The sequence below is a fragment of the Mandrillus leucophaeus genome, unplaced genomic scaffold, assembly GCF_000951045.1.
Source record: "Mandrillus leucophaeus isolate KB7577 unplaced genomic scaffold, Mleu.le_1.0 Scaffold550, whole genome shotgun sequence".
Lineage (NCBI taxonomy): Eukaryota > Metazoa > Chordata > Mammalia > Primates > Cercopithecidae > Mandrillus > Mandrillus leucophaeus.
This window is the reverse complement of record NW_012105920.1, coordinates 400,748-413,772: the sequence shown is the minus strand read 5'-3', so window position 1 is coordinate 413,772 and position 13,025 is coordinate 400,748. Positions and strand designations below refer to the sequence as shown.

At 45.5% G+C, this 13,025-nt stretch overlaps 1 long non-coding RNA gene across 1 annotated transcript in view; it reads right to left on the bottom strand.

The window, feature by feature from the left end:
* The window catches only part of LOC105552328, a 59,642-nt gene extending 47,905 nt beyond the window's left edge, over window positions 1-11,737 (bottom strand). Inside the window, exon 1 of the long non-coding RNA XR_001007990.1 lies at window positions 11,235-11,737. This is a non-coding gene — a long non-coding RNA (uncharacterized LOC105552328). The remainder of the gene's footprint in view (window positions 1-11,234) is intronic.
* Window positions 11,738-13,025: the final 1,288 nt, after the last annotated feature.

Here is a 13,025-nt window from a genome sequence, read left to right as displayed (position 1 = left end):
CTGCAGTGAACTGTGATCACACCCTGCTCTACAGCCTGGGCAACAGTGCAAGACCATCTCAAAAAAAAAAAAAAAATAAAGAAAGAAAGAAAGAAAAGGCAAATGACACAAGGAGGTCTCTTAAATCAGAGCATTGGAAGTTGGACTAGTGCAAAGCTTTCAGGGGACCAAAGTCCCTGCAAGGTCACAGGGGCATCCTGAACCTTTTCCTTCCTGCCATACAGTGCAGGCATTCCTGCCCCTTTCCCCGATGTGAAACACAGCCAGCTCTGTGGTCTCTATGAGGTTGCTAAATGATTTTTAGAACCCGAGTTAGCCAGTGGCCCTGTGAGCTGCCAGTCATGCTGAGTGACTGTTCTAAAAAGGCCTGACCTCCTTCAAACAGCCCATCTAGAAGGTTCTTGCTCCCCTTGCCTGGAAGGTCTCCTCTGCCCACCTGTGCCTTAGCCCCTCCTTACTCTGCCTCTTCCATAGGGCATTCTGCAGCCCCCTGTGGGCTTTTTTAATCTACCCCTTCCTGCCTTGGGCCCTCTCCCCAAAATCACAAGTCATTCACTTCACCAAATTTGGTGGATCAAAAACCCACCAGGCATGCTTTTATTTTTTTAGAGACAGATTCCTGAAATTCACCCCAGTGAAATTCTGAGTCAGTAGGTTGGGGACAGGCCTGGGACTCTCAAAGCTCCCCCAGGTGATTCTGATGCTCAGCCAGGTTTGGGAACTTTTGATCCAGTTCACCCTCCCACCCAGTGCTCCAGCATCCCTGCCAAGAGGTTGACTCAGCTTTTCCAAGAAGCATTCCCTGACTTGCCTTGCCGAGGTGGGAGCTCCACCCAAGTGCTTCGAAAATGCTGTGCTCATCATCACCCCCAATCTTAATGTGAATCATGGATTGTCATCGCCTGTTTAAATGTCTCACTCCCCCTCTAGACTCTTTGAAGAAGGGGACTGTGTCTTAGTTAATGTATTACCCCCAATACCTGACTTGTAGTAAGGACTTCGTGTATTTATCAAATGAGTGAATGAATGAATGAACACCACTAGAAATCTACTAATATAATACAGTCATTAGCTAAGGTATAATGATTTTGCTTGTACAGCATTTGGTGTGAATAATTTGCCAGTGAAAATATTTATTTAGTTATTCTGTAAAAGGAATTAGATTTTGATAGATCAGCTCTGAAAATCTGGCTGGAAGCTAGCTGTCCTTTAGACAGGTAGGTCCAGCTGTTCTCACAAGTGTGTCATTTAGGAAGCCATACCATTCACTGGAAGGATTTGACACATTATTAGGCTCTGTAGTGTGTAAATGTGAGAGAAAATAAAGTATGAGCTGATTTAGATTTATCCATATCTAGTCAAGGGCAGATTCACATTTTGAGGGGCTTGAAGCTTGGACAATTTTGGAGGCCTTCTTTTAAAAAAGCTCTTGTTTCTCTACCACTCCCAAACTTCTAGTGCCAGGAGCCCAGGACAGGCTCATTTTGTGACATCACATCTGACCCTGTACCTTTATGATATGCCACGTGGGTCTTTACAGTGAGTAAAGGAGTATTCCTGGATGTCATCCCTGTACTGATATAGCTAGCAATAACTTCATATCTACTTAAGTGACAGCATACCATATATGTCTCCCACATCCCATAAATATGTCTCCAACATCCCATACTAAATGTAGTCCCAATGCAACTTCCTCTTAGCTGGATCTCCAGGATGCCCATGGCCTCTCCAATGTCATTGACATCAGCAGAAAGTGGTGGAGGGGAAGTTAGGGTAGAGACAGAGAACTAGTTAACTTATCTTAACTTTGAAATTTTTATAAAAACAGATTACCATGAGAGCACACAGTAGTCCCCTCCCAGAGCCATGAAAGAGGACAGTGCAGTTGAGGGGCCATGAAGCTTAAACTCTGTTTAGTTTCATGATAAATGCACCTTTGCAAACGAACATTTATTGAGCATCCCTTACATGCCAAGCACTGTTTCAGGCACTCAGAATGAAGCGGTGAATAAAATAATCAAAGCCCATGACCTCATGGGACGCACATCTAGACTAGTTAAAATAGGTGTGTTTTGTTCGTTTGTGAGGACAGGAACATTGGATGTATTGGCCACTACTGCCTGACTCTCAATAAAGATTTGTGCAATGAATAAATGAAAGATGGAATGAATGAAACATTTCAGAGCTAAAAAGTATTGTGCTATTGAGATTTGGTATGTCAATGAAATTCTGCACAAATTACAAAGTTGCTACAAAGCCTGTGAAAAATTATAAGGACGATAATGACATGGGTGTTGTACCACAGTTTTCCAGGACCCAAGCAGGACTATTGTTCTGACATGTATTAACATTGGCAGGTAACCAGAGATTCCTCTTCCTTTCTGGAACTAAATTGGCACTCCAGTTAGTACACCTCCAAGGCAGGCCCTCCCTCAGGTTTGGAAGGTTAAAAACAGGGAGAGACAAGTGAGAACCAGTCCCAGTCCTGTGTCACCGACTCCTCCTGCTTCTGCCTGCTGGCTGCAGGAGCTGCTGGAGATATGGCCCTCACAGCTGCTCATCTGTCACAGCATTCACTACAGGTGATTGGGTAACCTCTCCCTCCCACTGACCCCTCCCACCACCACCACCACCACCTTCTACTTCAAAGGAGATAGAGGTAATCAGAGGACAATGCCCACAGTCACCAAACCTGCAACGTTACTGCACCTGAGTCCATCTTCCCCTTTATTCCTCTGTTAAGGATGGAACGAGCCCCAGCTGCATCATTTATTAGCTCTGTGACATGGAGCAATTGTGAGGGCTTCAGTTAAAGATTGCCCCCACCTTTTTTTTTTTTTTTTTTTTTGAGATGGAGTCTCACTCTGTCTCCAGAATAGAGTGCAGTGGCACGATCTCGGCTCACTGCAACCTCTGCCTCCCAGGTTCAAGCAATTCTTCTGCCTCAGCCTCCCAAGTAGCTGGGACTACAGGCATGTACCACCATGCCCAGCTAATTTTTTATATTTTAGTGGAGACGGGGTTTCACCATGTGGGTCAGGATGGTCTTGATCTCCTGACCTCATAATCTGCCCGCCTCGGCCTCCCAAAGTGCTGGCATGGTCCCCACTTTTTTTATTTTTTTGAGATGGAGTCTCGCTCTGTCTCCCAGGCTGGAGTGCAGTGGCGCGATCTCGGCTCACTGCAAGCTCTGCCTCCTGGGTTCATGCCATTCTCCTGCCTCAGCTTCCCAACTAGCTGGGACTACAGGCGCCTGCTACCACGCCTGGCTAATTTTTTTGTGTTTTTAGTAGAGACAGGTTTCACCATGTTAGTCAGGATGGTCTCGATCTCCTGACCTTGTGATCCGCCCGCCTCGGCCTCCCAAAGTGCTGGGATTACAGACGGGAGTCACTGCGCCTGGCCAAGGATGGTCCCCACTTTTAAATGAGAAGAATAGTACCTACTCTCTAGGGTGGTTGTGGTCATTAAATGAGATGATAGAGCCAAATGCAGTGGCTCATGCATGTAATCCCAGCACTTTGGGAAGTTGAGGCGGAAGGATTGCTTGAACCCAGGAGTCTGAGACCATCCTGGGTAACATGGTGAGACTTCATCTTTAAAAGAAATTTTAAAAATTAGCTGGGCATGGTGGCACACATCTGTGGTCTCCGCTACTTGGGAGACTAAGGTGGGAGGACGTCCGCTTGAGCCCAGGAGGTCGAGGCTGCAGTGAGCCGTGATTGTACCACTGCACTCCAACCTGGACAACTGAGCAGGACCTTGTCTCAAACCAACAAACAAACAAACAAACAAAAAGACATAATGGAAAAGGTGCATGGTGCCTGGCACGAGAAACTTTCTTTAATTATTAATATTGCTGTTACTATTCTTATCATTTCTGTCCAAGGCCAGTGCCTTCCATGGTGTCTTGCCTTTTCAGAAACTCCGCTTCTATCAGTTATTCACTCTCCCTGTTCCTTCAGCCTTTCTTCTACAGCCTCCTACCCATCACCATATAAACAAATACAATTTACTTCAATTTTTTAAAATGACAATGTAATTAAGAACTTTCCTTGACCTCACCTGCCCCTCCATCTGTCATTCTTTCTCAACTGCAATCTTTGAAGAGTAGCTCGCATTCATGGCCTCTGTGACGCTGTTTTCCTCCGTTCCTTTCTGCATCCACCCAGCACTTGTTGGAGTCAGACTTAGCAAGGTCACTAAAACCTTCCTGTGGCTTGATCCAGTGACTGCCTTGAGTCTTTTCTTCCTTGACCTCTCAGTAGCTTCCCAAGTTGCTTATTGTTCCTCCTTTGATGTGCTTTTCATCCCTTGACTTCAGGACATCCTGCTCTTTAACTCCTTTCACTCCTACTTTCCCAGTCCCTCCTCCCAGTGTCCTGTGTGGGCTTCTCTCCCTTTGTGAGTTCTTCAGCTTCTGCTCATCCGTAAGTGGCTGTATTCTCTCCTAGTCTAGCCCTCATTTTGTTCTCTTCTTACTCTTCCCTCTCCTCTGGTTCATCCCAATGATTCTGAGGCTTCCATTATCATCTAAAGCTGGAAATCAATCATCCAGTGCCGCTAGTCCAGACCTCTCTCCCAGGCTCCAGACACATAAATCCAGCTGTCTGCTGCCATTCCCCATTTACATTCCCCACAGGCCCCTCAACATCCACATGCTCAAAATAAGCTCTTCATCTTCCCCCATAAACTAGTCCTTCCTCCTGTTTCCTATTTCAGTGAACGGCATCTCCCTTGACCCAGTTGCCCACGCTAGAAACTTGAGAGTCTCCCTTTACTTCTTCTTTATCCAATCAATTAACAAGGCCTGTCCATTATCCCGCCTATAAATCTCTCAACTCCATTTGTTTCTTTTCACTTACACAGTCACTACTCTCTTGTAACTGGCCTCCTTGTTTCCAACTCCCTCCCTTCTCCAGGATAAAACACAGAATCTAGGCAGGTTGGGTGAGACTGGAGGGGCAGGCTCTGCTCCCTGTGATCGGCCCTTACTTACCTCTCCAACCTCAGGTCTTTTCTTCGTCACCTCCCTTCGCTCCAGCCACACAGCTCCACTTTTACTTTCCAAAAAGCCAGGCTCCTTGTTGTCTTTGGGCCTTTGATTCTGCCACTCACTCTAAATAGATTAATCTTTGCAGCCTTAAGTTTTTGTTACCACTGGGGCCATCCCCCCGACAGCTCCCCTTACTTACCCTACTGTAACATTCCCCATACTGTGCTCCAACTGCCTGTTTGCCTGTCTTCTCATTTAGTCTACAATTAGTCTTCTCATCTAGTCTTCTCATCTAGTCTACAAACTCCTTGATGAAGGGACTCAGCCTCTTTTGTTCACTGCTGAACAAGGCTCTAAGTAGCACCTGGCTCGAGGTAGGTGCTGGACATGTGACTGCTGGGTGAATGAATGGAGGACATGTGATTGCTGGGTGAATAAACAGAGGACATGTGATTGTTGGGTGAATAAATGGAGGACATGTGATTGCGGGGTGAATAAATGGAGGACAGGTGATTGTGGGGTGAATAAATGGAGGACATGGGATTGTTGGGTGAATGAATGGAGGACATGTGATTGTGGGGTGAATGAATGGAGGACAGGTGATTGTGGGGTGAATAAATGGAGGACACATGATTGTTGGGTGAATAAATGGAGGACACGTGATTGTTGAGTGAATAAATGGAGGACACATGATTGTTGAGTGAATAAATGGACATGTGATTGCTGGGTGAATGAACAGAGGACACGTGATTGTTGGGTGAATGAACGGAGGACACGTGATTGTTGGGTGAATGAATGGAGGACACGTGATTGTTGGTGAATGAACGGAGGACACGTGATTGCTGGGTGAATGAACGGAGGACACGTGATTGTTGTTGAATGAACGGAGGACACATGATTGCTCGGTGAATGAATGGAGGACACATGATTGCTGGGTGAATGAATGGGCCACTGGTTCTTCTACATATCCATGCAGCCAGTAGAAACCTGGTCCTCAGAGGTTACCGCGTAAGCTTTTTAAGCACCTCTTTTCTGACAGCTCAACACTGACCCACACATTCTTTCCACTGCCAAGCCTCAAACTCTGAGCCAGGGGGTGGAGGAGAAAAGAGGTGGGGTGACCTTCCTTTGGAACAGAACGTGGATTCTGTATTTTCTGAGGTCAAGTCTACCAACTCCCTCCCTCATTCATTTCTTCTTCACCCCTTAGCATCAATGTATCATCACTTACCCACCTTGCCTTCCTTTCTGTGTCAGAAGAGGAGGGGTTCCTCCTTCCAGCCAAGGTTAGCCCTTCTATGAGAGCCCTTGGTTCTATGCCTCTTAGGAATCATCATGAACCCATTGTCCCCTTGTCTTCCCGTTTAACAGCATCCTCTCTGTGGTCTCCTTCCTTTCTACAGATACACAAACTGAATGAAGTTTCTTGTCTTGAAAACATCGTGACTTTTTCTTTTGATACAGGGTCTCACTCCTGCCACCCAGGCTGGAGTGCAGCAGTGCGATCAAAGCTCACTGCAATCCCTACCTCCTGGGCCCAAGTGATCCTCCTGCTTCAGCCTCCCAAGTAGCTGGGACCACAGGCATGTGCCACCATGCCTGAATAATTTTTGTATTTTTTGTAGAGACAGGGTTTCACTATGTTGCCCAGTCTGGTCTTAAACTCCTGGGTTTGAGCGATCCGCCCACCCTCGCCTCCCCAGGTGCTGGGATTACAGGTGTGAGCCACTGCGCCTGGCCAACAAATTATTTTAAAAAGGATTTTCCACTATACTTTCTGCCTCCATTGTTTTCACCCTCTCGCTCTTTCCTCCCGGCTCCCTCTCCTTCCCATCTATATTGAACACGCTTTCTTTAAGGTCACAAATTACTTAGTCCAGCTCATGTTCGAGGCTTGCCCCTACTCTCTACTGACACATATGCCCCAAGTTTCTGCCTCACCTTCCCCATCGTCCAACAACGGTTTATTGAGTACCTGTTCTGTGTGCAGCCCGGTGGTGGGGAAGGAAGAGTTATCAAAAAGTGGCCTCTGAACTCAGAGGTGTGACTAAGACACACACACGGAACTCTACTGAACAGTGGATGGCAGAATATTAGGCCAAGTTATGTGGCACAGACTGTGCTTCCCATCAGGGAAGAGAGAGAACAGCCAGGCTGGAACATGCAAAGAAATCTTGAAGCTTAAGGTACAAGCTAAGATAAACTCTATGATGGGTGGGATTTTAGGGAGTGGGAGTGGAGTTGGGAAGCAAGTGCCAGGTTACAGTAAGACAGGGGCAAGGCCTCTACCATCTAAGATTCCTTCAGAGATTTTCTTCACATTAAAATGTAAATGACTGAGAAGGACTAAAAATGTAACCTATTTACGTTGTACTTGCATTTTACATTAAAGACTTCAACTAAGAAGATGCAGTTTTTTTTTTTTTTTTTTGAGATGGAGTTTCGCTCTTGTTGCCCAGGCTGGAGTGTAGCGGAGTGATCCTGGCTCACTGCAACCTCTGCCTCCCAGGTTCAAGCGATTCTCCTGCCTCAGCCTCCCAAGTAGCTGGGATTACAGGCATGCGCCACCATGCCCAGCTAATTTTGTATTTTCAGTAGAGACCACCATGTTGGCCTGGCTGGTTTCCAACTCCTGACCTCAGGTGATCCGCCTGCCTCGGCCTCCCAAAAGTGCTGAGATGGTGTGAGCCACTGCACAGGGCCTGCAGTCTTAATGATAGAATTTCAGCCATTTCCTGAGTTAGAAAAGAATATAATAGTAACGAAAAACCAAAAGAAGAGTCATCCCTCTCTCTGTTCAGTTTGCAAGTTTTCCCCTATAAGAATCATGCATGAGGCTGGGCTCGGTGGCTTATGCCTGTAATCCCAGCACTTTGGGAGGCCAAGGAGGGTGGATCACCGGAGGTCAGGAGTTCGAAATCAGTCTGGCCAACAAGATGAAACCCCGTCTCTACTGAAAATACAAAAAATTAGCCGGGCATGGTGGTGCGTGCCTGTAATCCCAGCTACTCCAGAGGCTAAGACAGGAGACTCACTTGAATCTGGGAGGCGGAGGTTGCAGTCAGCCAAGGTCGTGCCATTGCACTCCAGCCTGGGCAACAAAAGCGAAATTCCACCTCAAAAAAAAAAAAAAAAAAAAGAAAGAAAAGAAAAGGAAAAAAGAATCATGCATGAATATAGCAGCTCTGCCATGCAAATATTTTCCTTGATATGAGGTCAGAGCCAGGCCTCGGGCACACACAACCGCATATCCTCCCAGTAGGCACTTTGCTCTCAGTGTAGGCTTGATACCATCTCTGTTCAGTGTGCTGTTATATTTGAGGTGTTATTTTAATCAAAACTATGTTTTTTTTTAAAAAAGATCCTCTTTTATTTTTTGCAAAATGATTTGCAAGTAATAATAATAGCAGACGCTTAGCTAGTGTATACTGGAGACAGATTCTGCACTAAATGCTTTGCATATAGTTGCCCCCACGTAATCTTTCAAAATAACACTGTGAAGAAGGTTCTTTTATAATCCCCACTTACACGTGAGGAAACTGAGGCAGCTGGGTTAAATAACTTGCTGGGAAGTTAGGGAGTTAGGATTCCACTCAGGAAGTGGGGGCAGGGTGGGCAGTTATACGGCTTCCCTCTTGCAGGAAGTTCTCATTGACCTGCCGGCTTCCCATGCTACTGACAGTGGCTTCTGAGCTCCTGAAGCTTCAGAAATGTTTACATTCTATTAGTGTAATGATAGTTTGTGGTATCTAACCCATAGCAGTGTTTCTCAAACTGTGCGAAGGACTGATTTGATTTTTTTTTTTTTTTTTTTTGAGACAGAATCTCACTCTGTGACCCAGACTGGAGTGCAGTGGCCTGATCTCGGCTCACTGCAGGCTCCACCTCCCGGGTTCACACCATTCTCCTGCCTCAGCCTCCCGAGTAACTGGGACCACAGGTGCCCGCCACCATGCCCTGCTAATTTTTTGTGTTTTTAGTAGAGATGGGGTTTCACCGTGTTAGTCAGGATGGTCTCAATCTCCTGACCTTGTGATCCGCCCACCTTGGCCTCCCAAAGTGCTGGGATTACAGGTATGAGCCACCGCGCCCAGCCAATTTGATTTTATTTTTAAAAATTTCTGGGGGCCGGGCACGGTGGTTCATGCCTGTAATCCCAGCACTTTGAGAGGCCTAAGTGGGTAAATCACCTGAGGTCAGGAGTCCAAGACCAGCCTGGCCAACATGGTGAAACTCCATCTCTACTAAAATACAAAAATTATCTGGGTGCTGTGGCAGGCGTCTGTAATCCCAGCTACTCAGGAGGCTGAGGCAGGAGAATTGCTTGAACCCGGGAGGTGGAGATTGCAGTGAGCTCGGATCGTGCTATTGCACTCCAGCCTGGGCAACAAGGGCAAAACTCCATCTAAAAAAAAAAATTTTTTTTGGCTAGGCACAAAGGCTTACACTTGTAAATCCAGCATTTTGGGAGGCTGAGATGGGAGGATCCCTTTAGCCCAGGAGTTCAAGACTAGCCTGGGAAACATGAGACCCCCATCTCTTAAAAAAAAGAAAAAAGAATTAGCTGGGTGTGGTGGCTCACACCTATAGTCCCAGCTGCTATTCAGAAGGCTGAGGCAAGAGGATCACTTGAGCCCAGGAATTCAAGGTTGCAGTGAGCTTTGATCATGCCACTGCACCCCAGCCTGGGTGACAGAGCAGGACCCTGTCTCAAAAAAGAAAAAAAATGTCCTAATCATTGCATACAAACAATTTGATAATTGTTATGAGTTTCTAAATCCTTTCAATTTCTGTACTTATCTTGTTCCACATGAATAGTGAACAGTTTGCAGGCCAACACCAGTTCAAGGATAGTATTTTGATGGGCACCAATATGTGGTATCAACAAAGCAGCTTCATACTTTTAAAATTTCATTTCATTCATTCAATATACATTTTTTAAGTGCTTACTACATAGCGGGCACCCAACTAGGTGCTACAAATCAAGTAGGAAAAAAGAACAAGGGGACCTTTATGAAGTTAACATTCTAGCAGGAAAAGCAGAGTTGAAACAATTAACTGAAAATTAATTAATTTTTATAATTAATTATAAAAATAAATACCACTGGGAGTGGTGGCTCACCCCTGTAATCCCAGCACTTTGGGAGGCCAAGGGAGGTGGATCACCCGACGTCAGGAGTTCAAGACCAGCCTGGCCAACATGGTGAAACCCCATCTCTACTAAAAATACAAAAAAATTAGCTGGGCGTGGTGGTGGGCGCCTGTAATCCCAGCTACTGGGGAGGCTGAGGTAGAGAATTGCTTGAACCCAGGAGGCAGAGGCTGCAGTGAGCCGAGATCGTGCCACTGCACTCCAGCCTGGGCAACAAAAGCGAAACTCCATCTCAAAAATAAAATCAAATAAATAAAAAGTAAAAATTAATGCTAAGGAGAAGATCAGAACACTCAGCGCTCCTATTGGGGTCCCCAAAGCTAAGCTGATGGGTAAGGGAATGCTTCTCTAAGGAATCCTTCATCTTAGAGCTGAAGATTGAGCAGGGGCTGCAAGGCCCCAAATGGGGAAAGAGGGTTCTAGGGAGAAGGAGGGACAGAGAGAGAGCCCTGGAGCAGAGAGACACACAGGAGGCTGCTGAAATAGTGTCCTGCAGGTCTCTAGAGCCCATGCCAAGGACGGTGCATTTTATGTCAAGAGCCATGGAAATCTCCTGAAGGGTTTTAAGCTGGGGCTGGGCAAAATGGTCAGATTTGCCTTTTAAAAGTCACACTTACACTTTCCCAGTAATTTAAACACAACAGATTTTCATAATAATTGTAACAGGGAACTAACAATTCATTACAGAGATTTTCACATATGAACAAAAAGTTTGGGACTGCTATCCTATCGAAAGAGTTATTTGTGATTCCCATGGCTCTACAAACACATGATGTAGACAGTCACTTACGTCTCCAAAGAGGTCGCTATGCTTCCTCTAAGTAACATCTTAAGAAGAGTGGCTGTGTGAGGTATGTGACCAAACTCCACCCACTCCTCTTCTTTTGCACTAACAGAACCACAATTTAGTTCAAGCAGTAATATTCCCAGGAAAAACTCATTTTTAGCCCTATTAAAAATGACCATGTGACACAGTTCTGGCCAATGGGAAGACAGCAGAAATCTGCTGAGGATTCAGGGAAACCTTTTGCTTTCCAGATGAAAGGAGGCCGTCTGACTAATACAGTTCTGTCCCCTTCTTCCTACCTTAAAAATCAATCGTGAGTCCCAGAGGTGCTGCAGCCATCTTACCACCATAAGGCAACAAGCACAAAGATGAAAATCCAACATGGTAAGGTTGATGGGACAGAAAGAAACTGAGTCCTTGAGGATTAGGCCTGGACTGTCCACTTCTGTTCTTCTTGTTACATGAGAAAAATAAACCCCTATAGGCTGAAGCTGCTGTAAGTCTGGTTTTCTGATGCTTCAAGTTGAAAGTAAGTGAGCTTCCCAATTGGAAATGGATGGTCCACAAAATCAGATCAACTTGCATAGCAGTCTTCTCCCTGCTGTGGCCATTCCCATCTTTGAACATCTAGATATTTCAAAGAAAAAGACTTTTCTATTATTTCTGACATCGCTTCGCCCTTCTCACCAGGAGCTGTAATGGGATAAGCAGGCTCTGTCATGGGTCCTTTGTTTCCTAAAAGGGGAAGGCCGGCGACGAGCCTTCGTGGAAAATGCTGATATACTACACCACATCAGAATGTGCTGTTCTCATTTATTTTTTAATACAAACCCATCTTTGCATGTGGGCACTGGCAAAGAGTTGATGGTTACGAAATGTTGGGCGACAGTGGTAATATGGGAGGTGACACACAGCAAAGGAATCTCATCTTCAAATTACACAGAACACAAAACCATTGTGGTTCATGACATATCTCCCACATTCTTTCCATATTTATCCAGCAGAGCTCCAGTGAATTGGATGGTGCCTTCTGTTTGTTTAGTGAGTGTGTAAAACTCCTGGACAGGGTTGTGTGAAGCAATGTGTAAAAGCTATGGTCGCCAGCCTGCTACCGCTACCTGATGTCCATTTTCCTCTGTGCCAGGAGCTCTGTGGAGAACCAATCCGCAGCTCTGTCACCCAGGCTGGAGTGCAGTGGTGCGATCTCAGCTCACTGCAGGCTCCACTTTCCGGGTTCACGCCATTCTCCTGCCTTAGCCTCCCGAGTAAGTGGGACTACAGGCGTTCACCACCACGCCCGGCTAATTTTTTGTACTTTTTAGTAGAGATGGGGTTTCACAGTTCGTACAACATTCAGGAAAGAAGTTCAGGAAGTAGTTGTCAGAAATGATGCACGCTACAGTTACTATATTCAGTGCCAAAGCAATTCATTTATTTTTACAGACACATACAAGCAGAAAGGGTGAATTCAAAGGTAGTCCTCCGGGCAGAGAAAACATTGCAATTCTAGACACACACTGTCAGGAAGCCCATATGTCTGTAATGTAAAGGGCTTTTTTAAGATTATAAGCTGTCTTTCAGACACAGCAGCTTCTTCTAAAAATAATTCCATTTGATCAGACAAAGTGGGAAGAATGCTACTGGTTGGTATCTCAGGGGCAAAGATAGAATCCAAACAGAGTATAATCTCTCATGCCTACAAAAGGGCCCTAGGAAGGACTATTCATCAAATAGGAGATGTTTTAAAGGAACACATACGCTATGAGAGTGGCCAAAGGAAAATAGAAAATACTGAAATATATGCAAAATGAAGCCTCTGTGGTGTATAATGGGGCTGAAATCTCACTGATGGGGTCTGGCTTAACTCTGAATTAAGAGAATGAAGCTGAAATCCCCCTGACCTTGAGGCAGCAACTGAAGACTTTAATGTATGTACATTTTCAGTCACTCAACTTTTGTAACATCTGGAGCATGATTAATGCTGTAAGAGGTTTAAGAACTTTTATTGGCACTAATAGTCATTGGTTGCCACTAAAAAGTGGTCCTGCTGCCAGCAAAACAAATGGTCAGGCATTTAACGCCCTTATCAG